The following is a 27,840-nucleotide window of genomic DNA, read 5'->3' on the forward strand; positions in this document are numbered from 1 at the left end:
TGCTTTGTAAGCTGCTTCCATTGCATTTGCACTGCAAATGTGGTATTAAAAATACTGCAATTTTAGGGAATTTAATACATGTATAATCTGCTTCTGCTGGATTAAGCTCCCACATTAGAACAAATCAGGAAGACACAAAGGGCAGGGACTGTTGGGAGGAGGGGGGGGTCTAAATATACTCTCTTTATCCGTCACTGCATCAACCCTGTTTTTTGGGAGATGCACTTCTGCTGATGAGCGCTGGTACTTTGTTTTTACTAGAGAAACATTAGAGTGCCTCTAAAATAGGCAGCGCTGTCATTTCAGTCCACCAGCCCCTCCAGTGCCCTGATATAGAACAAAGCCTTGTTGAGATAATAGATATTTAAAATAGATGTATCGAGGCTGAAGATGAAATTGAAGTCGGTGTAACACACAGGGTGTTGTGAGCACGCATTTCATCTTGTCAGGTGTATCTTTGATTAGCTGTACAACACTTCTGTATTTGTCAGTGGAATGTAATTTTTTGTATCCGCGGGGAACCAGCAGATAAAAGCCAATAGCCAATCTAATGCTCGTGTTTGTACAGTACGTGTGTGCATGTGAATGAGAGTTAGAAGCGTACTATATGTTGGGAGACAGGAGGGCCGAAGGTGACAGCCCTCAGTTAGGTCTGTCAGACCCGGGCCTCAGCAGGCTGTCAGTCCCAGGATAGCAGGGAGAAAATGGAATACACTTTATCCCCGGTCTCCTGCAGGTCAACTGTGACAGGGTTGCCCCTCAATTACTGAGTATCAGCACCTCTTCTCTCCTCCCCTCTCCCCTCTTTTCTCCTCCTGTCCTCCTCTTGCTAGCTGCAGTGTGCAGAAAAGGAAAATGGAGTGGGGGCAGGGTGACTAGTATGGCTGCCTGGAGATTCTATACAGCAACACGGATATCCAGAAGCGATGATACCCCTGTTTATTGTTTGAATATATCTCCTCACCTACACTCAGGATGTGTTTGCTAGTACAACCACATGACTGTATGTTTTATTGATTGCGCTATGAATACTGAGCATCCCTCCAGATATCACAGCCATCTTCACCATCCACAATTGCTACGTATATCTAATGATCCTAAACTTCATGTTTTATGTATCCACCTTAACTAATAAGGTCAACTAGCAGTGAAATGGCTGACAGGAATCTATACATTTTAATGCTGCAGCAGAACAATAGGCACACGCCAAACACAATAGGCTGGATGTGGAATCAGTCAATGTGGAGGTAGTGTGACCAGCTGGAGCACTCTACTCCCTGACCCTGAGGTCACCAACCGCTACCCTGGTCTTTCATCCACCTCTCCTGGTTGGCTCATGAAAATGTATGGAATAGGAATGTTGCTTTGTCATACAGATAACCCCGACGCGTGGAGGTCTGATAGGGCACAATTATGAAAGCACTTCCCTTTATTTGAGGGGGGTATGCTGCAACGCCATTTGATGTGTCAACTTGTCTGTGATTGTGATGGAAAGTGAGGTCTGACCTGAAGCAGATGGGTTAAGGTTTTGTCTGTATAACTGGACACCGTCGCTTAGGCTTGACCCTGTATAAACCCAGACAGCACAGCCCGAAGGTCACTGTGTTTGGACAGTCCTGGTCCTCTGCCCTCTTCTTCAGCGTGGTGAACAGACCTCACTGCCTCCAGCTCTCAGCTTGAACACAGCTCAAGCTTGCAGTCCCATCTTGAATCAAACAATGAAACAATACGACCTGCTCTTTGTTGGCTGTGCAGCCCATTAGTAGGAGATGGGCCTGTCACAGAGACTGGACCTTGAAGTTTTACTGCCCCAGAACACAGTCAAGCCTGCTGCTCCTTTTAGGGTCCAAAAGAAGTTTTCTCCTCTTTTTGTTTAACTGTCACTTAATTGTGTATTTAATTGCACTATTGACATTGTCTCAGTATACAGGAGGTAGGTAAGAATAAATTTACACTCCTAAACACTAGGTGGCGATATCTCCCATTACAGCTGGTTGCAATCAGATTTACTTTTCTTCCACATTTTGTGTCATATGTCAAATGACGGACTTCAGACATTATTAAAGAAACGCTCAGCATAGCTTATTTCTCTTTTCGACCTGGCGCTGGCATGATGCTACCTCCCTTTAGCGTGCACTTTTTCACTTCCAGGTTGGACACCTCAGTTGGACCTACGTAAAATGCACAGACTGCCAAAGTGAGTTTAGGGCAAGTTCAAGCATATGCCTGCTGGAATAAATTGATCTTCAACTGCATAGTTTAGTTAGTCTATCTTCAAAAAATACAGTTCAGTTCAACTAATATGTTCTCATGTAGTTTAAGGTCGTTTTCACACCTTTACTTTGATTGACTTTATTTCTGTTCAGGGGAAAATTCCCCCCAAAAATTGTGTTTCTGATTTAGTTCAGTTTACTTTCATAATGTCTCTTGGTCAAGCGCTCCAAATGTTATAAACCAATGTCACATGGTCAGAATGACAAAAAAAAAAAGGCCCCAAGAATTCCAATTGTCCAAAACCCCTGTGACCCTCATTTTTAGGTGGACTGATGTTTGCATGATTGGTTGGCCCCAGAGTTGAGATGAGCTTTCACACCAACCCAAATGAACTGAAATGTGTGAGGAAATGAAACAGGGCTTGACGAAAACGGACCAAAGATGTCAAACATCCAGTATTAATAGGACAAAAACATTAAATCAATTTATTCTAATATCAAGAAAATGTACAGTCTGTTTGAAGCTCATTGGTCGGCCTGTAAATCAATCAGAAGCAACACTGGCTTCTCCTTGTCTGTAGCATCATGTCTGCTGGGCTCAGCCTGGTATTCCGGTATTGGTTGGCTCACGCTCCCGGGAAGGAGGCACAGACAAGGGGAGGAAAAGATAACCAGCCCAAACATCCATGGATATCTCTGAGCCCGACTTCCCTGCTCTCATATTTCCAGGGTTAAAAATCAATAGGACTTCTGCGAGTGAAATTTGCCGCATGAGTGTGTCAAAGTCTGTAGACCTGGACCATGGCATTTCTCTTTACCCCCCCTTATTCAGTTTTGCTCTGTTCTGCTGTTAAATGCAAAAGGGATTTAATTTAATTCTCTTTTTGCCATTTTACTTCTCTTTTTTTGCTCTAAATCCTGCTTTTTGAAGGCCCAGGGGCTGAGTAAATGTGATTGATTTCTAGAGAGTGTGTCATCTAGGCCGCCCTTTTAGGAGTGGTTTTGTAACAGAGGCACAAAGACGTGTGGAGCTATCAGTCACCCAGCTCTACCATTGTTCACTTAATTCATGCTGAAGGATCCAGGTCAGGCCAGCAAGCCCCTTTCACAGGTTAGAAGTCAGGACTCCTCTCCCATAAACCACAAGCAAGAACAAAACCACTTAAATCCCGAGGCGTGATGTATTATTACCCACTAGAAATATATTTCCACAGCTGTTTGCTTGTATTTGTTATATGACTGTGGAACTAATGAGAAGTCTCTGAAATTATATTTGCTCAACAGGGTTTGCAGAGCAGGGAGATAAAATAAAATGGGATGAGAACATCAAGTGTGGTTATTTGTTGGAATGCGTTCACCAGATGATTTTTGAATCTACACTGGGCTATTTTGTCCAACATGCTTGTCTTTTTTAGGATGAGGATAATACCAAGCGGAGTCAATCTGATAGCAACATGCCATTACTGTATAGAAGATATGGATATAGCTAGTTTATTCAGCTTTTATCTCCTTCACAAAATATCCACCAGTCCAGCTAAGTCTTTAACAATGAGCTCCTCCCGTCTTAGAATTTCCCAAAGAAGCTATCTTCTCCTCGTTATTGAGGGAAGAATGAACACAGCCGCCATGCAGCCGGGCTCTCCGGTGAAGGAGAATTAATCTGCTCCAAACAACCTTTTATTTTCTCTACACAACTACTTGTCAGCCTCCACTAAAAGCAATTTGTTTTTGGCCCGCTTCTTCAGGCTCATGTAGCAGGACTGAGAGAGCAGTGTGGCATGTTGTTTCAAAAAGGAGAGGAGGAGGGGGGGGAAACAGTGCTTTAATCTGATTAGACCTGGCTAAAATCCCAAACAGGGGCTGAAGTGCAGTGCTTGTGGTTTCTGAACGGCTTACGCTAAGTCTGTACCACGGAAATAATCTACTCTTAAAACCCAGGAAACAAATCAACTATGGTAAGGACATAAGTCGCTGTCATTACGGAGTCATTAGGAGAAACATTTCCATGCAGTGTGCAGGCCGACCATGCTGGCAGAAGGGGGCGGTGTGTGCGTGCGTGTGTGCGTGCGTGCGTGTGTGTGTGTGCGTGCTTTTATCATCGTATTCAATTTTGTTATATGGATGTCTGTTTATTTCTACTTGTATGAAATTCTCTTTCTTTATTTGACACATTTACAAGATGCGTGTGTGTGTGTGTGTGTGTGTGTGTGTGTGTGTGTGTGTGTGTGTGTGTTTGTGTTGGTGTATCTTCCGTGCATAAAAGTGTGTGAGCATGTGTGTGTGTGCCTCTGTGCTGCTGTGGGATTGCAGGACGACTTCTCGGGTGCTGAATAATGAATCAAAGCATGGGAGAGGAGCAAAGTCACACTGCTGCAGCTTGTCTCTCTCTGCGCTGCTTTTACTTTCGCTGAGCTTGAGGAGAACAGCCTCAACGAAGCGCTTTAATAGGGCCAAGACCCTGCTATCACCTCCACAGCCGTGCGGCAACAAACCACAATATTCTCTTTGATATGCGGTTAAATACAAGCCAGATCATCAGGTAGAGCCCCACATCCACCCTGAATATTAGAATAATGAAAACATTATACTATTTGTGGATTTGAGGCCATTGCAGGAGATCAGTAGAAAAGCCTCATAAACGTGCACCCAATGGGTTGGGTTTATCCACCAATGAAAAGAAAACAAGTCGGGTATCAATCGTCAATCAATATTGGAAAATAACTAAAGGGAGCAGTAAGACAGAGGACGCACAGAGACGAAGAGGAAATAAGAGCCTCCATGTAGGCTGGGAGCAATAACACAAAGCAAGATCCTCTAATGACACTATTAAATTGTTTTACCACAGTCTAGCATGTTGTCAGCCTCACTTTCATTGTCTCATTAATAGCCTCGCAACACAGTGCAGATTTCAATATCAGTTTGCTCTCATTATCTCTCTTTTCTGATACCGTTTCATTTTGGGCTGGCTAAATTAAATGTAAAAATCATAATGCAATTTTGCTGGAGGAGAACATGGCGGCTAATTGCATTAGGCTGAACTGTCGGTGGTGTCTGCGGTGGCTGGGCCCCCATCACTCTCCCGCAATTAGCTCTGGCTACTCCCCTCAGCAGCAGGTGTTGCTCTGCCCGTGCCAGCACTCCAGCTGATTACCTACGACGAGCACTTCAAGCTGCTCTCCATCCATCTAGGTTACCGCGCTACCACAGATACTCCGAGAGCCGCAATTACATTACTGTAAAGCCCACAGATACAGATGGTGGGTTATATACACAACTGTCACACACAGAGCAGGGGAGGCTGCCGAGTCGCAGAAAGGACTGGTATGATGCTGTCATGTTAGAGGAAGAGGGGACTGGTTAGCTGAGCTTTGACGGTCGGGGTGTGATAGAAACCTGGATGATGAGGAAATGTGTGTGCGCGCGCGCGCACACACACACACACACACACACACACACACACACACACTCACACACACACACACCATGAGGTTGGAAGCATTCCAACAGACCCTGAGAGCAGTTGGACTAACCAAATTATAAATTTACAAAGACTAAATTACACAGCTAATGTACACACATACTGTCACATCAGACACACACACACACACACACACACACACACACACACACACACACGAGGACCCAGCAACCATCATCAAACAATTGAGCTTTGGACAGGAAGACGAAGTGTAAGATGAATAAAAAAAATCTGTGGCTCAGAAAGAGCTGAAAGTCTTTGATGCCATGAAGTGATCTTTCATCTTGCATGGTATGACTTCCATGTGTCTGAAACTCAACACAACACAATGGAAAGCAAAACATGGAAGTGAAGAATGTACTTGTATATAGACATACGCACACACATTCTTTTGCATTCCAGCATGTTAACCACCATCAAGGACCAACCCTTATTCACCTCACACAAGTACAAATACACACATATGCATGTATTTCCACAAACAAGTGCACACAAAAACAGTAAGGCAGTGTCTGTGTCCATTAAAGCCAAACCTTTAAAACTCCATGCAGTTTAGAAATTCACAGTCTGGGGTCTCCATTTAAAACAAAGTCTGGAGGAGTTAGGCAATCGAATGTTATGTCTCCTTCCATTTCTGCTTTTCAGAAATATTCAGAAAATGCAGGAACATTATCAAATTCATATTTAGTTCTTGCTCTGTTTTCAGTGCCTATCAAATCTAAATGAGGAACTTGCTTAAAAAAGATACTTTATCCAAAAACTGTTTTCTGCCTTTCAAGTACTCACAAATAGGAGATGTGTTTTAACTGCTGCATCATTTTTTTTTTCATCCCAGAGGACAGAAAGAGCCTGTCACATAAATTTAACTAGAAGCTTATATCATATGATGGCTAACAACAATCATGCAGCTAGATACAGAAGATATGAGCATACTAGAGCATTTGTAAATCAACTTTTTTGGACAGTTATGCTGTTATAGTTGGTGGCTATTGGGCGCCATTAGCATCAACTTAATTAAACGTGGATGGTTCTTTCTGCATTCTGGATTCAAGAAAGAAGAGATACACGAGGAGTAAAACACCACTGTGGGCACTGAACACTGATTTATGAGTACTTGAGAGGCAAAACACACATCTTGGGTGAATTATCATTGTAAGCCTGTTAGATGAAAAGACAGTCAGTTGTCTTCATTTCGCACTTTGAGACGCCGACGTGGATGACAAGAGTCTTCATCAGCAGACTTCAGTTAGACTTCTATTGTCCTGGTATCCTGCCATCCACTAGTAGGCAGTATACATGTGCTTTAAACCCTCAGCGTGTAGCTGTACATCGACCTTAACCCCTCCGAGGTGACAAAAGGTTGCATTATCAGCTACATCTTATCTGTCATCACTACGTATATGCAAGGTTGAGTTCACATGAAGATGACTCTCATCTTTGCTCACGTTATCTTCACTATCCACTATCTCACCCAGCATCAGATCAAACTGTCAGAGATAAAAATGCTGCTGACCAATCACTGTTTTGTTTTGTTTTTTGCTTCCCCTGACACACAATCATATTCGTGAGCAAGCATGGTCGCTACAGCTTTAAACAACAAAACTAAATCAATGCTGCATACTGAATTTCTAAAAAGTCACTGACTTCAAATTCAACATAAACCCTCAGTGAGAAACAAACAGCATGCACAAGAGCTATGTGTGACCCTCATCGCTTGCCATCCTGTGAGGTGTTGGAGTGTTATTGACTGGTACGGTGGTCCTGCTGTGCAATTTCTCTCCAGCCTCCAGGATTAAAGAGACACTGCTCTCTAGACTGAATTCCCCCACTCACATGGCCTCGTAGCAGGTTCAATCCACCAGAGACGTTACACAAGTTCCAGCCAACTTAACTTTCTCAATCTATTAGGGGAGAAAAATGAACAGCATGCATAATCTGTTTTCTATAAAAGACCAATATTTAATACGCATGGTGTGTTTTTAGGGTGAAAACTTAATTTAGCACTGATCATTGTCAATATCATTCCGTAGAATCCAGTGACACCTTCCTTCTTTCCTTGTTTTTCTTTCTCTGGGGTCTTAAAAGTTGGCACAAAAAGCCAACTGACTCGCCCAAGTTCCATTAACTCTGCAGCCAATTTGTAAATGTCGCAGTCTTTGGATGCCCAAGAGCCACAAACGATGTGAAGCTCATAACTCGTCAGTGCTGAATGGAATTCTTTGCCTGCGAGTCATATGCATTTTGCCATTTTGTGGACAAATAGCAATCCTATCCATCTGCAATTTTTTCTGAGACTGTAGCAAGTAATCGCGATTGAATTCAAACTAAAAAATCTAAGAGAGGAATCTCTTTGTAAGTGTGTTAGTGAGTCAAAGTCTGCATTGTCCAGATTGTAATTAAATTCATCCTCTGCATGTAACTCATCCTCATAGACCAGTGCAGCACCCAGGGACCAGCTCCAGGTTTTTCTGCAGGTGTCTTCATCAGGAACACTGACAGGGGGTATGAACTTAACATGCATGTTTTTGAGGATGAGAGGAAACTGGAGAACTTGCAAACTCCACAAAAAAAAGGTCAAACCCTGGACCTTCTTGCTATGCAGCAAAATCAGCAAGCCACTGTACCACCCCACCTGTCATCCGGTCTACTTTGAAGCTGGCAGCCATTTTGCTGTGGTAGTACAATGTGACATCATTTATTATGTCTTCAATTATGTCCCCCTCCCTGCCAGCTTGAGGGCCGTTATACTGTTGAGGTCAGAATACAGGTGCACTCTCTCTGGGTTGACTATCAGCGCTACATAACTGCTAGCTTAACTGATTGATGTGAAGTTGGTCGAGATACAGTCTTTCATTAAAAAAAAAACAAAAAAAACTATTTGATCACCATGGTTTTTGTGTCAATGTTTACATTTTAATTTGTTAGCAACGGTCAGTTTAGTATTGGCTAACACCGACACGAGGAAAAGAAACGCCTCCATTGTCAATGTTCTGGACTTGCCTATGTCATGTTATTGTCACGTTTTGCCGAACTGGTCAGCAGAGCAGTACAATGGCCAGTGTCTTCTCTCTGATGGTTAATTGTTGTTATTGTTACTCGCAGTAGTAGAGGCGCCCCTCCCTACAGAAGAGCTCAGCCAATTTACATCTTATTATGTCTATCGGTGCAGAGGCGTATAGTGGCTAAAATAGACAGAAAATTACTCCCCTTTTCTGGGGGAAATAGTGGCTCATTCCAGTCGCCCCAACATTTATACATTCTATCACTATGTCAGAGGTGGCTGTGAAGATACAGAGGTATAAATAATGGTCATGTAGTCAGAGCATTGTTCAATATAGTCAGTCCATTATTAAAACGCATTATTAACTGCGCAAATAAATAGCTAGTTTTCCAGGATTTTACAGGCTATTTTCAGTGAATTTTGGTTTGAAAACGTGAAATATACTCAACTATAGAGGGGCAGTCTGAAGCACATAAAGCCAGGAAAATGCTGCTTTTTTTTCTCACTATGTTTAATGGATTTGGTCCCCGATTTAATGAGCTCTGCATTGGTTCAACCCTCCATCAGGTTTCATGAAATTTCATGTGGTAGTTTTGTGTTATCTTGTATGTTTACACGGAAGACTTTCTTGACAGGGGCATAAATCAGAGAATGGAATATCGGAAAAGGAATATATTCATAATCCGTGCTGATACTGACATTGCTGACAGATGGCTCCAGTCCATGCAGGATCCAGATTCCATTCCATAGCCGTCCTGGATCTGAAGTGCAGTACAAGAGACTCATCACTGGTCATAGAAGTAGCTTAGGAGCACATTTAAATTTATTGCATCTGCATATATTTTGTGAGGTTTACAAGAGCCTCACAAAGGAATTATAAATATAATGCGAACAGTTGTAGTGATAATATTTGAGAAAAAAGGCTCTTTTGGAATCAGTATCTACAATTGTGTATCACAATCTTATCAGAACTGCAAAAATCCCATCTCTTATAAAATCTAACTGATGTAATAGTCCAGAGAGATATAAAATGTCTGAATCTTCAGCTAAATTTTCTTATTTCTAATAGTCAGATGAGAGATGTTGGCATTTACCTTGACATGAACAACAGTCCAAACATGTCAAGGTAAATGCCAACATGTCTTGTCTGAATAGAAGAACTCTAACTGATGCGCACAACAATTCCCTGTCTCGATGAAGTCATTAAAATGATGTGTACATGCCCAAAAAGAGGATGTGTGCATTTTAAGTTGTTATCATTCGAGACTTTTAGGAAGAAAGGGTCAGATATTTTACCCTGCTTGTGTAGAATGCGTTGAAAGTGCATGCACACATTAACATTATTCTTAATTAAAATGGGATCTTGTACCAGACAAAGCCAGCGTCCTAAATGATTGCAGCTCTTCTGTTTGGTGATTAGTTAGACACAGCAATGCTCAGGCTTTAAGAAACGCTTTTGTGATGACATTTATAAACTTGACTGAAAGAGGAAAAGCCCTCTGATAGGATAATTATTTTTGTTATAAGCAACACCCGTGTTTGAGTTTGTGTGTGTGTGTGTGTGTGTGTGTGTGTGTGTGTGTGTGTGTGTGTGTGTGTGTGTAGGGGGGAGGACAGCCACACTCCCTAGGTTTCCACTAACCAGCAGTGAGTGACAAAGCCTATCTATTAAGGCTGCTGGAATTTTACCAGTGTTCACAATCGATTCTCTGCCCTGCGCGGCCTTATAAAATAATGCATCATAATGAGGAGGGAGCCTTTGATGTGTGACATAAAACACTATCTAAGCGACATCCCAAAGTTGGAGGCTGTTTCCCATTTTATTCTCAGTTTCAGTCGCAGGGCCAGCCGCTCTGTTTTAATTCCATCACTCAGTCAGGCACATGTGACGGCCAGTGACGTCCCAATCAGTGTTAGAATGCCAAAATGATTCAAGATGAATGTCATAAAAACAAGTGTTGGAGACACCGTTATTGTTTTTGAAACCACCATCAAATGATGAACAAATAATGAACAAATGCAGATAGTAAATAAAATACAAAAGCACAGGTGAAGAATTATGACATTATGAAGGTTTTAACAGAGTGGAAAAATATGACATCAGGTCAGTTATAATCCATGTTTGATGTACATTCATGCAACATAATCAATTTATTACACCAACAGAAATAAAGGTATAATACAACAGCCTCACAATAAATCCTCCTTTTGTTATTGTATTGTTATTATATGGTTTGATGTGGTTTGATTTATTTTAATGATCATTCTGGAACTGTTCCTTATATTTTGACTATTATGTGAATTAAGGTTTACAAACTAATAGCAACTCCCCTTAGTGACAAAAAAATGACCACTAAATCCAACCCTTTTACAGATACATTCAGTAAAAACTGAACAGAATAATTTTCAAGAAGGGGAGGGGCTGTTATCTTACATCTCATGAGTTTTATATAGGTGTGGCTGGTGGATTAGCATGTGTTTATCCATTCTGCGCAGACACATAGACTCTTTACATTGCATTGCTTATCTCAGCCTTTTGTTTTGTTTTAGTGGACTTTATATGCATCTTTTAGAGCTCTTGCATTCTCTGTCTCTCTCATCTACATGTTCACACACGCACGCGCACACACACAAACACACACACACACATGCAGTGGCAGTGAGATGGGATCCTCTGATTCAGCAAATCAAAGGCCTCTCCTCCTGTCCATATTATCGATGCTGCTGGAGGGCCGTAGAGGATGCCGGGGCACAAGGCAGGGTGGGGGTGGGAAGAGCTGGCAGATCTGTGGGGGGCAGGGCAGGCAAGGCTGGAGCTGCAGATTATTCTGGAAATTGCCAGCTGCAGTGTCTGCAATCAGGATCAAACCGGTTCCGGGTGGGGGGAGGAGGAAGTCACTGTCGATTTTTGTCAAGCCAGCCTGTGCCTGTGTGTCTCCCGGCTGAGTGGGATGACATTCGTGAGGGCGACGGTGGAAATGTCCCACCACCTCACCCTCTTCTTAATAATTCATCTGGCTGCCTGGGCGCTCTGCAAGTCTGTGGCCGTGCAACGCGCCTTTTAATGGAGCCCGTGATTACCAACACTGACATCTTAACATTTAAATAATACACAGACACAGGGCCGGAGCAAAATCAATAGCACATTGAGAAGTGTAATAAAGAGCACAGCGCTTCCAGCAGCCATCTTGCCGACTACAGGATATACACAGCATGTAGGTGCAGAAAGTAGTGCTCCTCATGCTGCACGCTACCTCCCCCAGCCCATCCCTTAATGATACTATGGGGTTTTCTTTATTCGCTCTCTTCCCTGTATCGCCTGTCATTTCTCCTTTACACTCGTCTGCCTCTTGCTTCTTCTCCTCTCTATCTCTGCAGCTCCCGCTCTCGGAGGATTGTGGGGCTCCTGAGGCGAGCAAGCAGCAGAGCCCTGGGACAGACCCTGATTAAAACTGCCTGTTAATGACAAAGGCCCTAACGCTGCAGCTCCCGCTCTAATCCTAATCTGTATGCAACTGCAGCACATATTTCCTCCCTGCTCAGTCCTCTGACACCAGACAAGCGGAAACACAGGAGCAGCCATTTTGGAACAGCTGCATGGTGCATCGTGTAATGGAGGAACTCTGCCCAGGACACCAACGGGGGACAAAACTGATCCACTTGTACTCGCCTGTGATCATGCTGTACGTACCCCAGGTCCATGTGAACAAAATGTGTTGAAGAAGATGAAGGGGGGGAAAAAAGGGAACACTGCTATCACAAGGTGCATGCTGTGACCCTGCAGCTTTTAGCTAAAAACATCACCTTTCAGTTTTAATGCACCGCTCAAGTTAAGCTTAAACCGCCGTGTCATTTGCACTGATTTTTACCCACAAGGGTCGAGCAGCTTGTTCACCTGAAAGCAAGACTGCTGGGATGACAACACAGGGGGAAGGTGTGCAGTTTATTTTAGCAACAAGGGGGGTGGGGTGTGAGTTTGTGTGTGTATGTGTGTGTGTGTGTGTGGGGGGGGGGATCTGCATGTCTCCAGTGGTGCGGGGGTGATTTCTTTCGGCAGGTCTGTGAGTGCCCCGAGGCGAGAGGAATAAGGGCCGTGGAGGAGAGGGGAAGGAAAAGAATCTGGCCTGGAGAGACTTTGCATCACTGAGTGTACTGTAGGCATTAAAGCTCTAACAAGAGACGAGCGTAACTGAAAATATTTAGCTGCAGAGAAAGAATGCTTGAGCTGGGTTGTTTATTGCATCGGCTGTTTGTATCTTTTGGTCACTGCAGGAGCTCAAATCAAAGTAGACCAAAAAAAAAAGATAAAATACAGCAAAAAAGCAAACTGAGATGTGTGGAAGAAGCAAAACACACATCAATGCAGTAGCCACTTTCAGAGCGATAAGAAACAATGGAGTTTTAAAGTGAACAAGAGGATTGGTTCAGTGCTTGGAATTATGGATGCTGGGAAAGGATCTAGGGTGTGGGAAAGAAGAGAGAGGATTATGAATTTCAGCAAATCAGAGGAAAGCATGAAGAGAAATCTTTTTGTTCTTCTCTCCCCATCCCACCCTCCATTTTCACTCTTTAATTTCTCTACCCCTCTCGTTTGTCTCTATCTTCAGCTCCGTCTCCCTCTTTGATAAAGATTTTGACATCTGCCTGCAAATTCAGCTGTCTACAGCACCAATCGTCGCTAGAGCCGATTTATTAATTAAAACTTCTTAATTCTAATTAAAAAGACAAACTATTGTAACACTGGCCTCCATGAATGAATTTAAACTTAATATTGTCTTTGTCCTTCAAACATTGCAGTCAGAAGATGTAATGAAAAGTGGCATATTTACAACCAAAAATAATATGAGCATCATCCTAGTAGATTTGAAGAGTTAGATGAGAGGATTGATACAAGGCTGATATTCATGTGTTTAAAGTACAATGTGGAACTTCTGCCGCGAGGGTTTGGAACTACTTCCTTGGTCCTCACTTCCACCTGATGCAACGCACAGTGGCCCAGCTAGTTTCCATTCAACGCAGTTGTCCGGTGGTGCAGTGGTTAGCACATAAGAAGGTTCCAGGTTCCAGTCCCAGCTCCAGCACAGGATCTTTCTGTGTGGAGTCTCCATGTTCTCCCTGTTCCTGTGTGGGTTCTCTCTGGTACTCCAGCTTCCTCCCACAGTCCAAAGACATCAAGAGGGGACGAGGCTGATTGATACTCTAAATTGACTGTAGGTGTGACTGTGAGTGTGAATGGTTGTCTGTCTCTATGTGTTGGTCCTGTGATGGACTGGTGACCTGTCCAGGGTGAACCCTGCCTCTCACCCAAAAGCCCCCCCCCCCCCCCCCCCCGCAACCCTGTCAGCAATTAGTGTGATAATACACATAGTTCAACTCAGTGGCATAAAATATTGCTAACTTTACGGAAATAGTATCTAACTTCTTATTTTCGTGGGTCAATCAAAAAATGTGTGGCTTCCTCAGCAGAAAAATGTTTTGTACAACAAAGGTGAAGCACCAGAATTTATACTCGACACGCACCTATGATGCCCACAAAGACTAATTTCCACATCACACATTTTAGACAAAGCATAACTGATAGTTTCACTCAGGCTTGTAGTCAGGAAATTTGCCTGGGTTCATGGGAACTGTTGTCTTCATTTTTAACCGTTATTACCAATAATAAATCTGAATTGACTCACTGTTGATGTAATGTGAGTTTAATTCATGTAATGCTTACTTAAGTCACATGATGTCATTTAATTCTAATTAAACTAGGTGCAACGTGAGCTTGCCAACAGCATTAGATGGGCTCACGAAGAAGGAGAGCTAGTGTAGCTAACATGAAAGAGCTAATTCAGTCATGTGTTAAGCACTAAATCTTAAGTGGAAAACAATTAAAAAAAAAAGTGTGTTGAGCATGTTGACCAAATTAAACGCACCGTTGCATTAAATCACAGAGGGTTTTTCTCTGGATTCGAATTTTGCTGGAATAATTTAAACATTTTATAGCTGAGATGTTTCATAGTACGCATTTCGATAAAGAACGGAGTGAGGAAAGACAGTTGAAAGATCCACCATGAATTTCACAGGTGTAATTTGTTCACATTTTTTGAGCTGTGACGGTACTGGTAAATGGAGTTTCCCATGTCAGGGGTCCCTGGTGTTTTACTAAACTAAGCTAACAAATGGTCAGTGTCATTTCGCTTCAAAACAATAGTAAATTCACATATTTCCATGAAATGTCAAATAAGTAAGTTGAAATGGTAATTTCTCCTCATCACTGAGGTGCATTTATTTTATTTAACTTCAGTCGCCTTTTTATTGGTGTATAATAGGGAAAGAATTCAGAACTCCATTTACAGCGCAATCATGCTATCTACCAGGCTACAGAGGCATTTTCTTTCTGTCCTCTGATGAATAGGAGATGGAGCTTGTAATTATGGGGTCCTTTGCGGAGTGTGATTGCGGTGCACTAAGGGTCATGAAGACCAAGGTTCAAGCTTCTTGATATTTTCGAGAGAAATAAATATAACCAAGAGGTGTGTCTGGGCGACTGTGAAGCACAAAGCTGAGGTCCCATAAAACCAACTTTGACTCCAGTGAATCAAGGAAATTATTTCCTGATCTGACAAGGTTCTGCAGTGATAGAAAGGTATTTGCCATCACAGAATATATAAATGATAAAGCTCCTTTTTAATCCATGCCATTAGCAATATTTGAGTGAAAAAACTGTTGAGAATTGAGCAGTTTCTGTTGGAGTTTAACAGTGTGACACTTTGAGAAATGGAGGAATCTTTAGCTTTTTCCCATCCATCTGTAAAGGATGTGTTGTGGAGGGCGTGCGCCACTGTCTATGCTAGCTTTGGGATTTCTAAAAATACAAACTTGACGGCAAAATGTGCTGTCCTCCACGGAGGTTCTGACCCAGTAGAAAAACTGGTACCACTGACAGTGAGGTTGTGAACTGCTGACAGATTGTATGATAAAGTTCACAAATTTAACTTCATTTAATATCATACATTTCCAAAAATGTTAAGTACATTTATTTGTAGTTAGCTGTAGAGAACTGCTTCACAACCGCTGTTGCATCTCAAAGGATATGTAGAACATCCCATTATTAGTAAAAACCTGCTCCGCTAGTGCTTCCTACCACCAGAGCAGAGGAGAGCACTGTAGCTTATCATAATCATATTAAAGAATTACAGACCATACTATTTTCTTATGTCGTGGGCATCACCAAGTATCATTCTAGTTTTGCTGTGTAAAATCATTGCGGTGAACCTAAACTGTCAGATGCACCGGACACACTGCGGCATCACCACACACTCTGCACCACACTCGCAGGAATTGTGTAATTGTGTGTTCATCGTGACAACCCTCATCCTCTCAGTGCAGTCAAGTTCACCACAAGGAAGCTTCGATGTAAAAATGAATCGCCTTCATACTTTCATTTTTAAATATCAGGATGATGCGGTATGATGTCATCACTACCACGGCTGTGAGCACATGACTACTGCGGTGACACTTGTGCGCCGACGCACGATCCAAAGTGCCTCTGTAAATGTGTGTATCCCTTCAAAACATTGGACTTTCAAATCAGTGCGACTTTTTTAACACCATTTTGCTGGTGGGTGAAAATGTTTCAGTAACTCATATTTTGCGGATGGATTCCTCCTACCATGCAGTGTTCCACCAGCAAAAAACCCTCCTCGTGTTTCTTAAGCGCACTTCGGAAACTCACATTCATTTCTCCTGAAGTGACTTTGGAAAGAAGAGATTGTAGACTGAGCTTCTTAGTTCAGTCATAAACAACCAAATCTCTTGCCACTCCTTGAAACTGCCCGGCAATTTTGGTGTCTGTATTTACCGATAAAGGTTCCATAAACCTCTTCTTAGATTAATAATTTCATCTGAATCTTGCCAAATCAGTTACACGATAAGAAAAAAAAAATCCAGTACAGTGCATCTCTACTATTCACTCATGGGTTCAGGATACCAGTCTCTCCCTTACAGTTTATTTCTAGACAAGTTCAAAGTTGTGGTGCGTGTGTAAAAGCAGTTTTTCCCTCAGCACCGGCGAAGAGGCTCAATAGGTGAGCAGAGGTTTTCCTCTGAACCAGCTCGCTGAATTTCACATGTGTACAGCATGACATGTTCTGTGCTTGAGTGAAGGCTTCTTACTGCAAGAGCTGCATTATTCTCTCAACTTAAATGAAGCTAATGGCTGTTCTTGCAAATTCTCCCTTCTCATCATTGAAATGACTCCGCTGTGTCTCGGCAGATAATACAGGAGAATTTGGCCCATACTCCAATCTCCATTTTATAACAAAGCACAAGTGGATCTCATATCCTCCTCTTAACAGCAACAGTGGAAACATCAAATATTGAACTTGATAATTTGATGTTTAAATTGCATGAACTTCTAGATGGAGACAGAAGACAAGCTCTCATCCTAACTCTTCACATGTGTAATTTAAATCAGCGGTCGCCATTCTCTAACTCTCAATCAGCAATCAAGGCTGAGGGTTGTGAAATGTTTCCAGCTCAAACCTGTCCATTTGAATATGAATACGCAAGGTAGAGTGCATTATCATAATAGCCTTCAATTACACCAAATATCTACATATCTATCTCCTTTGCACCTTGAACGCAATGAAGAGGAGTATTGGACGTGGAAGGACACTCTGTGTACGAGAGCGGCATCTATGCTGGATCCCTCCTACCTCTCGTTGTCACTTGCTTAGTACTGTATCAGCATCATCCTGGGATCAATATCAATTAATCATCACGCTTATTCCAAAATGATAAATGCTTTTTATCTATCACTTCACAAATCAATGGCTTTACATTTCCCACATTATCTGCGCAATCAATTGAAAACTTGCAGTGGACAGTTGACATTATGAAAAGGAATCGATATTATTAGCAGCAAGAGTGAAGGGGAGTGGGATATCATTGACCAACATTTTTAATAGAGGATGCCACACGAACACATCTCAAATCAAGTGCTTAGCTGTCTTTACTCTGCGGCTGCGTTTCCTGTCATGAAGTGATTCTCGCTCGTGCCTCCTATAGAGAATTCCTCAACCATGTGACCCTGCCGTGGATAGCGCCTGACCCCCGAGGTCAGGACGTACAGGGTGAGTGTGACAGGCTACGCTTCGTCTTGACGGCGTACTGCAGACCTTTGACATTTAGCTGAAAGCCTGATTTTTAGAATAGCTGCATAAATCTTCAGAAGTGATGCTAACGTTCACTCTTGCAGACAGCATAAGCTTTGCATTAATTTGATATAAACACTTAACATGCTTAGATATTTGAATCATTAAAATGGAACTGACCTGATTTTTTTCCACCACAGGCAAAACATTGCATGTATTTAGTGTTTGTTATGAGTAAAAGTACTGTGATACATATTTATTGTCATTCGAGTCACTTGGCTGTATAGGATTTTTCAGTGTTTGAAATCTGCTGTATTTTTTTTATATATACAGTATGATGTGTTTTTAGGGATTATAGTGAGCAAACGACATGCGCTGTCAAACTGTCAAATTATTTGGAGGGGGGGGGTTAATCCCCTTTCCTTTTCGAAATTTCTTTAAAAAAAAGAATAAATATTCTCACACTCACATTTTTTGCTTTATAAAATCTCTAGTTCTGTGACATCATGGGTTGGGCGGTGCTTACTGTTGTTACTGCAGCTGGAGGCAGATTGGTGGAGAGGTTGGTACCAGCAAACACCAGACTGCTTTAGAAGGTCAGTGTTCAAGTGCAGTTCAAGGCCCATTTATCACCCATGCGTTAACATAACTGACAATTTTTTTCATGACTTAGTGTTTTTGTGTCAAAACTTTACCAGACAAATCATAGAATATCATTCCCCAAAAGCGAAGGTCCATTTCAGAAGCTGTTGTCAGGTGAAAAGACAATGAAATACATTTTTCAAAACTCCAAAACAATACAAACTTCACCCATATGTATCACTCTTGCTGATCAAGGCATCGTCACAAAAGGATCTTTAGTCACTTTCTGCTGACGTTTCCATGATGCTACAATGATCTACTGTCACATAATGCGGTTTTGATAGATCGTGAACACATCCATGGTCATTTAATGTATTCCTATGAATTTTAGTTGGCCGTGTGATCGCTCAGCTGATATAAAAGCAGAAGTATCAAATTTGGTTTGCATAACTCCTCAATGTGATACAGTCAGTGACCTCCACGTTTGACCTCTAGAATGTCTTTGATTCCTCAAGGTGTTCCCGAAACATGACACTCACTTGATGCGACCATGACCTTGACCTTTGACCACCAAAATACATTCAGTTCGTCTTTGAGTTCAAGTGAATGTTGGTGGCAAATTTGAAAAAGTTCCATCAAGGCATTGTTGAGATATCACTGGAATGAGAAAGTACCAAATATTGCACACATTTAGTAGACAGTGACCTTCACCTCTGACACCAAAATCTCTTCAGTTCATCCTGTAGTCCCAGTGGACGTTCTTGCTAAATTTGAAGAATTTCTCTTAAGGCAATCCTGCAATATTGTGACAACAAAAATGAGATGGACATAACGACCCGTGACTGTCACCGACATGGAGGCATACATTTCTGATTTGGATACAAGTCCAGATTTTACATCAGCTGTAACACCTAAACACAGCATGGAGTGGTTGAATTCATCAAGGTACAAGTAATGGATAAATAGTAAAATAACTGAGTATATTAGAAAATCATGTTGTACTCCAAGCCCAACGCTGACTAAACACATCACATTATTGACACTTCTATCCATCTAAAAAAATGGCTGCAGCGGTATCCATTTTATATGTAATTGTTGTTGTTATAAATGTTATACATTTGGAATATGATTTGTGTGAAGTGATGAAGGGGTAAGTGAGTTCATCGTGTAACCTCTGGTCTAAACCACAGTTCCATGCTGATGTAAATTAGTGGAGGAGAGAAGAATAAGACACAGATATATATCAAACACTGCCAGAGGCGCATGCAAATGTGAGATACGTTCATTAGGGTTAGCCATTCTGCTGTGATTTTCCCTCCTACTATAGAATCATTAGTGATGCTGAGAGCACCATTCCTCCACACTAATAAATGCCATCAAAGTTTCTCTTTTAGCTTTTAATGTCAAGAATACTGTTGTTTTTGCATTTTCTGGCCAGAGTTCATTAAAGTCCCCTCGCATATTTACTTAATTTTGATGGACTAGATTGTTCACAATCTAATTACCATAATTATTCACATTTCTATGTTAAGCCCGCGAGTCCTGGTTTGATATATTGTGTTTTACCTCCTGGACAGTTTTAATTGTTGTGATGTGAGATAAGAAATGGCTGTTGGCATTTTCAAAAGTGGCCCACTACTGGCTTTTAGCAGCCTCCTTGGAATTTGATTGTGTACCACGGTCTTGTTCACGATACACTTTAACACCCACACACCTGTCGAGGAGCTGCTGGCTCATTATTCCAGCAGGTAGGATAAATATAAACTTTACCTGATGTAGAGTTCCTTTCATACCAGCCTCATTTAATACATATCTCTCTGCTGTCACTAACTGTTCTGTGTACAAAATACATGTAAATATAAAACTGAGCATTTATCAATACATTATTAGTTGTATACATAATTTCATAGAACCTTTGACTTGACTTTAATGTACATAAACTTGTATCCTCTTTTTAGTTATGCCTGTGTCGCCATGATAAAAAAAAAAGTCACCAAACATTAATGGCCTCTGCAATAATTAAACTATAATAGAGTGAACTACGTTTCCAATTACAGCAGTTTTTAGTGACATAGCGAAAAGTCATTTAAACAGTCAAATTGAAAATATATCTCACATTCCACATTATAATTGCTTGTGTTCCTCAACTTTCTGCAAAAGTAATCACACCATAATTCCCAAGCGAGCTGTCTCCTTTTACAGGACTTTGTGTCCACTGATGCTGCATGCTGGCCCACAGAGGACCAGGACTGCGATTCACACATCTAAGAGCACAGATCTCAATCAGTCATGGTAGCTGGAGTTTGGGTCTGGACACATCCCTTGCTATTACACAGCTATTGATTGTTTAATTACACGATATGAGTCAAATTTCCCATGGTGGATGACACCGCAGAAAGACGGGAACCAATAAAAGAGTGAAAGACAAAAAAATATGATGTGACAGAAGAAATATAGAGAGTGGAAACTTTCTGCACATTTTATTTCGAGTGCAAAGACTGACACACAGGTTGTTGATCTCGCCACAAATCCTTGCAGTGAATATCCTAAAAGTATAGTGCGTCCCTTATATTCAAGCCAGGTTCACACAAAACTACAATCCGTGAGGTGCAGAAAGTTACCTGTGGGCTAGCTAAGTCACGTCGTCGTTGTCGTCTTCCGCTTATCCGGTTGAACCGGGTCGCGGGGGCAGCAGCCTCAGCAAGGGAACCCAGAATGTCCTCTCCCCGGCCACTTCCACCAGCTCTTCCGGGGGAATCCTGAGGCGTTCCCAGGCCAGCCAAGAGATATAATCCTTCCAGCATGTCCTGGGTTGGCTCAGAGGCCTCCTCCCAGTTGGACATGCCTGGAAAACCTCCAGAGGGACGCGTCCAGGAGGCATCCTCACCAGATGCCCGAACCACCTCAACTGACTCCTCTCAACATGGAGGAGCAGCAGCTCTACCCTGAGTCCCTCCTGAATGACTGAGCTTCTCACCCCATCTCTAAGGGAGAGCCCAGCCACCCTGGGGAGGAAACTCATTTCGGCCGCTTGTATTCGTGATCTTGTTCTTTTGGTCATCACCCAAAGCTCATGGCCATAGGTGAGGGATGGAACGTCGAGTGACCGATAAATTGAAAGCCTCGACTTTTGGCTAGGTTCCCTCTTTACCACAACGGACTGCTTTAGCGCCCGCATCACTGCGGACGCAGCCCCAATACGCCTGTCAATCTCCCGCTCCATCCTACCCTCACTCATGAACAAGATCCTGAGATACTTAAACTCCTCCACCTGAGACAGGACCCCCCCAATCTGGAGTGGGCAGGCCACCCTTTTCCAGCTGAGGCCATGGTCCTCAGCTGGAAGGTGCTGATTCTCATCCCTGCTGCTTCACATTCGGCTGTGAACTGTCCCAGCAAGAGCTGGAGGCTGTGGCTCGATGGAACTAAGAGCACCACATCATCCGCAAAAAGCAGAGACAACATCCTCCCGCCACCAAACTCGACCCCCTCCACCACCTGGCTGTGCCTAGAAATTCCGTCCAAGTCACCTCCTAGCAGCATTTTCACTTTTTCAATCAATTTGGCTTTTTAAAGGACAGCATGATTATTTAAGGCTAGTTTGCAAATCATGAAATACATTTACGCCTCCATTGCTGTGTGTTTGCCATGCTAATCGTTAGCTAAAGTGCGTTGTTGTGGGTTGCCTGCTGGTTGGTGTTAAGGCACTCAAAATTTTTCAAAGCAAAATAAGACCATTTTGGAGTGAAAATACTGGCTGGTGCAATTTGTCAGAGATGTTAGTATTTGACCATAGCATGTTTCCTTAATCTTTGAGGTGTTACGATCATTTTATTATTTAATGAAGTTATTTTTTTTACACATTGGTCAAGATGGAATGTAGAGATAGAATACAGCTAGGAGTGTCGTGAGAAGACTTGAAAATGAACACTAATGACATGTTCCTTGAGTGGATGCTCCAGACAAAAGGGGAAGAAAAAAGAATCAGCATTCAATTACAGATTAAAGCCAAAAATGAAAGTGACCATAAAGAGGACAAACATTTACAATTTGTTAAACTTTTCCTTGTTGTCAAGATCTAAAAGAAGATTGGGGATTGAGACAGGCACAAATGTCACCTGATTGCTCTTGGACAGGTTGGTATTTATAAAATATTTGCAATGTAGCTTCGATGTTATTCTACATGTATAATGAGTTTGTGTCATGTGACTGTAAAAAAGCACTGGTTTTGGAGCCAATTCTGAATATGGGCCTGGGGAATTTTGAGGCCTACGAGTGTATAACGTTAAGGAGCTAGTTAGCTAACAACTTTTCCAAAACAGTTTTTAGAAAACAAGTAGCTATGATGTCTCACCGATTATCAAAATAAAGCCAACACCAATTCCTGCACCACCTTGAATATCGAATTTCCAAACCATAATTTCCATTAGAGATCGACCGATATGGATTTTTTTTAGGGCCGCTGCCAATACCTGTTTTTTTTCATCGTCCTTTGCAGATGACCAACACAGGCTGCCAATTTTCAGGGGCCGATCCTGCTTTTGCTCCCTGGATTTACATCATGAAAATGACAGGATAACAACAAATGTTACGGGTCTCCATTTTAAAATGAGGAACATTTATTGAACTAAATTTGATACTAAAACAAGATGGAAAGGAGAGGTAGAACATGTTGTAAACAACTGGAATAGCTTAACCATTGTTCAACTTTATCAAACCCACATTAAAAAAGCAAAATTAAAAAGACTTCAGTGCTCTTAATTCTTCAAGTAATGTCTTTATGAAATAAATACAGATCTCTATTTTTTCAGCTTTATCAAACATATATTCAGATGAAAAAAATGAGGTCAATGCCTTTAATTGTTCAAATAATTTGTTATAAAATAAATAAAACAAATATTTAAATATAAATAAAACAATTACAGTGTGCACACAGCAGTAACGAGCAACAGCATAGTTTGCAGTACAGTGTGCAAACTATGCAACGATGCAACAAAAAACAATCATTTTTTTAAAAATACGCATGTTGGTTCTCTTCTCTTGCTTGGCTTCCCTGAAAAAAAAAAAGTTGTGGATAACAGTTTTATAGATGAGGCATTTGGTATTCCTGTTTTCTGACCCACAAACTTAATAACTATATTTGCAAGCATGTGTGTTGCAAGCATTTGACAGTCATGTTTCTAATCTCAATGTGGATGGCAATGTTTCAGCCAAGTTTAACTGTTAAAAGAGGCTTTTAAAGTCTAAAACTTACCGTTGTTTTGAAGTTGCTTCACTCTGCACCCTGCAAGCAGGGGAGGAGCGAGGAATTGTCTACGCGTGGACTGTAGTGTCTCCTAGCAACACAGAAGCCCCTGGATGCCTGTCTGTAAATCGTGCTGGAAAAATTATATCAATGAACCCACCCGCGTATCTGCCGATGCTGATACAAGTGAAAAGCGCAAAAATTGACTGAAACGTCGATCCTCAATTTCCATCTGTGTTATTGCAATGACTCTCAGTTTCAGTAGAGGGGGCCAGAAGTTACACACTGTAGCTTTAAAGTAAGCTGAAAATACATGTAACAATTGATTTTTATTCTTTTGACACAACTAGGTAGCCCTTTTTCTCAAGGTTATTGTTGTGTATTTTAATGATACACACACCTGTCATATTCACAAAGACATGTTAAACTCATCCTCATATACAGCACGTTAACACATTTTAACCGTGTGCTCTTTAAATCATCGCAAGCCTGTTACATAAATGAAAACATGCTACAAATCTCTCAAGTGATGGCGACAAACATTTGTGCTTACTCGTCACAATATCTGAAGTGAGTATGAGGAGAGTATTGAAATGGTGGCCCAGTCGGTGATGTGCTCTGTGTCTCTTTCTGTCTCCCTCGGCTGTGCTATTTTCTGCTCTCCCTCTGCAGCACGGCCCTCGCTCGCTCGCTCAGGCGAGCTCCGACTCCCAGCTTTCATTCTGCAGCACTCGCCGGCATCCTTCATTTGACCTTGATGCGCCACGGTGCCCTCTGCCGCCATGTTGCTTGCCTCACTGTGCCCCCTGTGGCTCACCAATGCGTCATTAAAGATATACACTCAAACACACACACACACACACACACTGCCATCCCACTAATCAATAGTGCATCGGGCTCCAGGTCAACAGAGGGAATTAACTGAGCGTGCCCAATCATGTGGAGGGGGCCTCTGGGAAAAATCATTGGCTGTGCGCCGTTACGAGTGGTCACACATGTAAGGTACTGTATGCCTGAATCTGCTCAAATGTGCGTCTTCAGTCGCTTTTCAAGGTGCAAAGGCTAAATGCCATATTTTGATGAGTTGTGTGTGTACGGGGGGGGGGGGGGGGTATGTATGCTGTGCAGAATGTGTTGACGTTATGTAGGTTCCTAAACCTCCTCTGTAGAGGTTATACTTGTATCATCTCGTCCTCCTCCTCCACCTCGCTGTGCCCTGCTGTTGAAAAGAGGCACTTAGCACTCATGTTTCTACCTACATGAACTGCAGAAACTGAAAAGCAGATTTTCTTCAAAGCTTGCCCTGGCAATGTGGTTGTTTCTCTCCACTCATGCATGCACAATGTTCCTCTGTCCTAGTAAATGAGTGGGACTGAATCATTATTTTATAGGCTACCAGTGCATTAAATGTTGCACTTGAAGCTGCAATAATCTGTTTAATGCCTGTTTGATTGCAGAAAGAAGCCATAATTCACAAGTGCACCATGTTTTGCAGAGCTTTAGAATGCCTGATGTTAGTCTAAGAGTACACGATGTGAACAGCAATCATTCTAGACCTGCATCTTTATAAAAGGCTGACTGGTGATATAGAAACTAGTGCATGGTATTCTCCTCTATCTCCACCGCTCCATTCCACTCATCTGTCCCCAGGGCCAGAGTCAGAACGGCGGGATCAAAAGTAAAATCAGAGCGCAGAGCTGTATCCAATCTTGTCAGTTGGAGAGGTCTCTCCCTCTACTGTAGTCTGGCAACGTCCAGGGCTGAGGGCACTGATCTCTATCAACGAGGATAAATTCAGTCAAGCCTCTAAAATGTGTGGCGGTGGACCTCAAGTGATTTAAATCATTAAAATGAGGCCAGCTGCATCATGCATTCAGCGCACGCAGTGGGGGCATCCAGCAGCGCGGTACAGAGAGAAGAGTGCCATCGTCTGGCCCCCACTGATACATCCATCCCACTGCAGAGTGCAAGTGTGCAGGGATGTTCTGTTGCAGGTATAAGGAGCCCTGGAGGGGCAATAGACACAAGACACAATGTTTGTGAGCACAGAGAGAGAGAAAAAAATGTAGATCTTTGGAGGCCACAAGCTATAACTTGTTTTCTCAATTGGGTTATATCGAGGCCACAAGATATAATTTTTTTCCCCACAATTCAATTATTTTGAGGTCATGAAATATAACGTTGTCTCAATTTTGTTTGCTTTTTTTTTTAGTTTTGTCAGGTAATATCTCATTGCCTCAAAATAAACAAATTGAGGGAATAAATTACTTCTTGTGGCTTTAACAAAAAACGAATAAGCAAACAAGTTATTCCTCGTGGCCTCAAAATGAAACTAAAAGATTCTTTTAGAGCCGACCTTTTTTTCTCCCTCTCTATGGCCAATCCAGGGCTCCACACTCACATGTGCATGTATGGGCATGAGGCATGAATTCAATTTTGGGACGTACTGACTCATAAACGGTACAGCAGTAGATGTTCTTGGGCGTGCACGTGCACAGCACTGTGTGGCAAGTATTTGCTTTACCCATCCCAGATAACAAGTGTCATAGCAGAATTATTGAGTGTACGACTTGTGTGTTGACAGAAAATTGTGCACCATGTCAGGCAGCATCTTAGGGAGGAACCAGCAGCTCTTACCAGGCAGCAATCACACATCAGCAGTCACAAATAATAGAGCAGCACCTCCTGTCATCATTACACAGGACTGCGAGAGTGTATGTGTGTGTGTGTGTATTTATAATTGTAAGGTTACAAGCGAAGGTTGGTATTCACTCTGCTCGCTGTAAAAGCTTGTGAGGCGTTGATTTACATTTCAGCATGTAATTGAAAAAGAAAATCACCACAAGTCACTTGTGCTCGCTGTCTCTAAGAAAAAAAGTGCTTGTGGGGAGTGAAATGAGCCGACTTGCATTAGTGCTCGACTCAGCGTTCTCAGGCTTTTGTGCTCACCGTTGTTCATCTCCAACCTTTACACGTTCATAAAGTGAACAACGACTGCGTGAATTTGTCTTTATATTGTCTCACTCTCACTAACGTATAAAACAAAAGATAAACATCAGCGCCAAGATTGTGGCTCTAACAACGGGAACAAAACAAACAGGCGGAATTATCTGCGGCACATACCAGACAGCGAAAACACAGGACAGAATCTCAGTCAATCAGTAATCACACTGTTCCACCGGCATAAACACACCTATTATACACACCAAGCAGTGTCAGTGTAAACAATGCAGAGCAATACACTCTGCATTTCTAGCTGCAGTGTTTCCTCTGATTGGCTGGATCGATCGTCGCGGACGTTTGATGTTATAGGAGGAGAGGTGAGGCATATTGATCGAGGGATAATCTCTGGTCCTCTTCAATAATTCAAAAGAAGGATTTGGGGTGAGATTCCCTGAGATCGGAAGTGTGATGTACATTTCATAGCTGAAACGAGTCAGGGAGGGGGAAGATGGCGGGACAATGGAGGTCACTTGGACACAAACACGTGGCACCATTTTAAACCAATCGCACTGTAACCGAGTGACCTCATGCTGTTGTGCGTCTGCAACAAATGTAAAAACTGGAGAGAAATCACACAAATTTGTATCGTTCATACACTTGAGGTACACATCTCCCTCCTTGCTTAGATAGAATGTATAGCGAGCTGTGTTTACCTCACCCAGAGGACCTTACAGTGCAGCCCAACCATCGATTTTCCTCCAACACCTTCAGCTCGGTATGTGTGACTAAGCCAGTTTTAAGGGCCGTGACATTGCTGTGAAAAAAACAACAGATAAACATTCTCGCCTCTCTCTCTCTATCTTTCCTATATGCCTTAAATTCAGTATCAACATGCAGCCTTTTGAACTTTAATTAGATCAATGCCGAGCTTGTCGGTACATCAGTTCACATCAGATCAGAGAGCATGTCAAGTAGAAGCGCTTACCAGTGGTCTTGTTTTTTAACTGTGTTTTAAAGGTGATTCGGTAGCAGTGTGTTCTGTTCCCCTATCAAAACTGAGTTTTCATACCCTAAAGTATGTTTAGGTGTGAAGAGGCGGAGAGAAAGTATTCCCATCCTAGTAAAAGTACTAACAACACACTGTGCAAGTATTTTGTCGGATGTAAATGTCCGGCGTTGACATTGTTTCTTAAATAAAATGTGTTATTGTAATGAACGCATTACAATACGGTATA

At 42.2% G+C, this 27,840-nt stretch overlaps 1 long non-coding RNA gene across 1 annotated transcript in view; it reads left to right on the forward strand.

Moving 5' to 3' along the window:
* LOC147241697 (uncharacterized) overlaps positions 1-27,840 on the forward strand; it is a 116,157-nt gene that overhangs the window by 85,091 nt on the left and 3,226 nt on the right. The window contains exon 7 of the long non-coding RNA XR_015110876.1: positions 12,071-12,375. This is a non-coding gene — a long non-coding RNA (uncharacterized LOC147241697). The remainder of the gene's footprint in view (positions 1-12,070; positions 12,376-27,840) is intronic.

This window comes from Aulostomus chinensis, chromosome 21 (genome assembly GCF_037954235.1).
Source record: "Aulostomus chinensis isolate RoL2024-O1b breed Wild chromosome 21, RoL_Achi_v1.0, whole genome shotgun sequence".
Taxonomy (NCBI): Eukaryota; Metazoa; Chordata; class Actinopteri; order Syngnathiformes; family Aulostomidae; genus Aulostomus; species Aulostomus chinensis.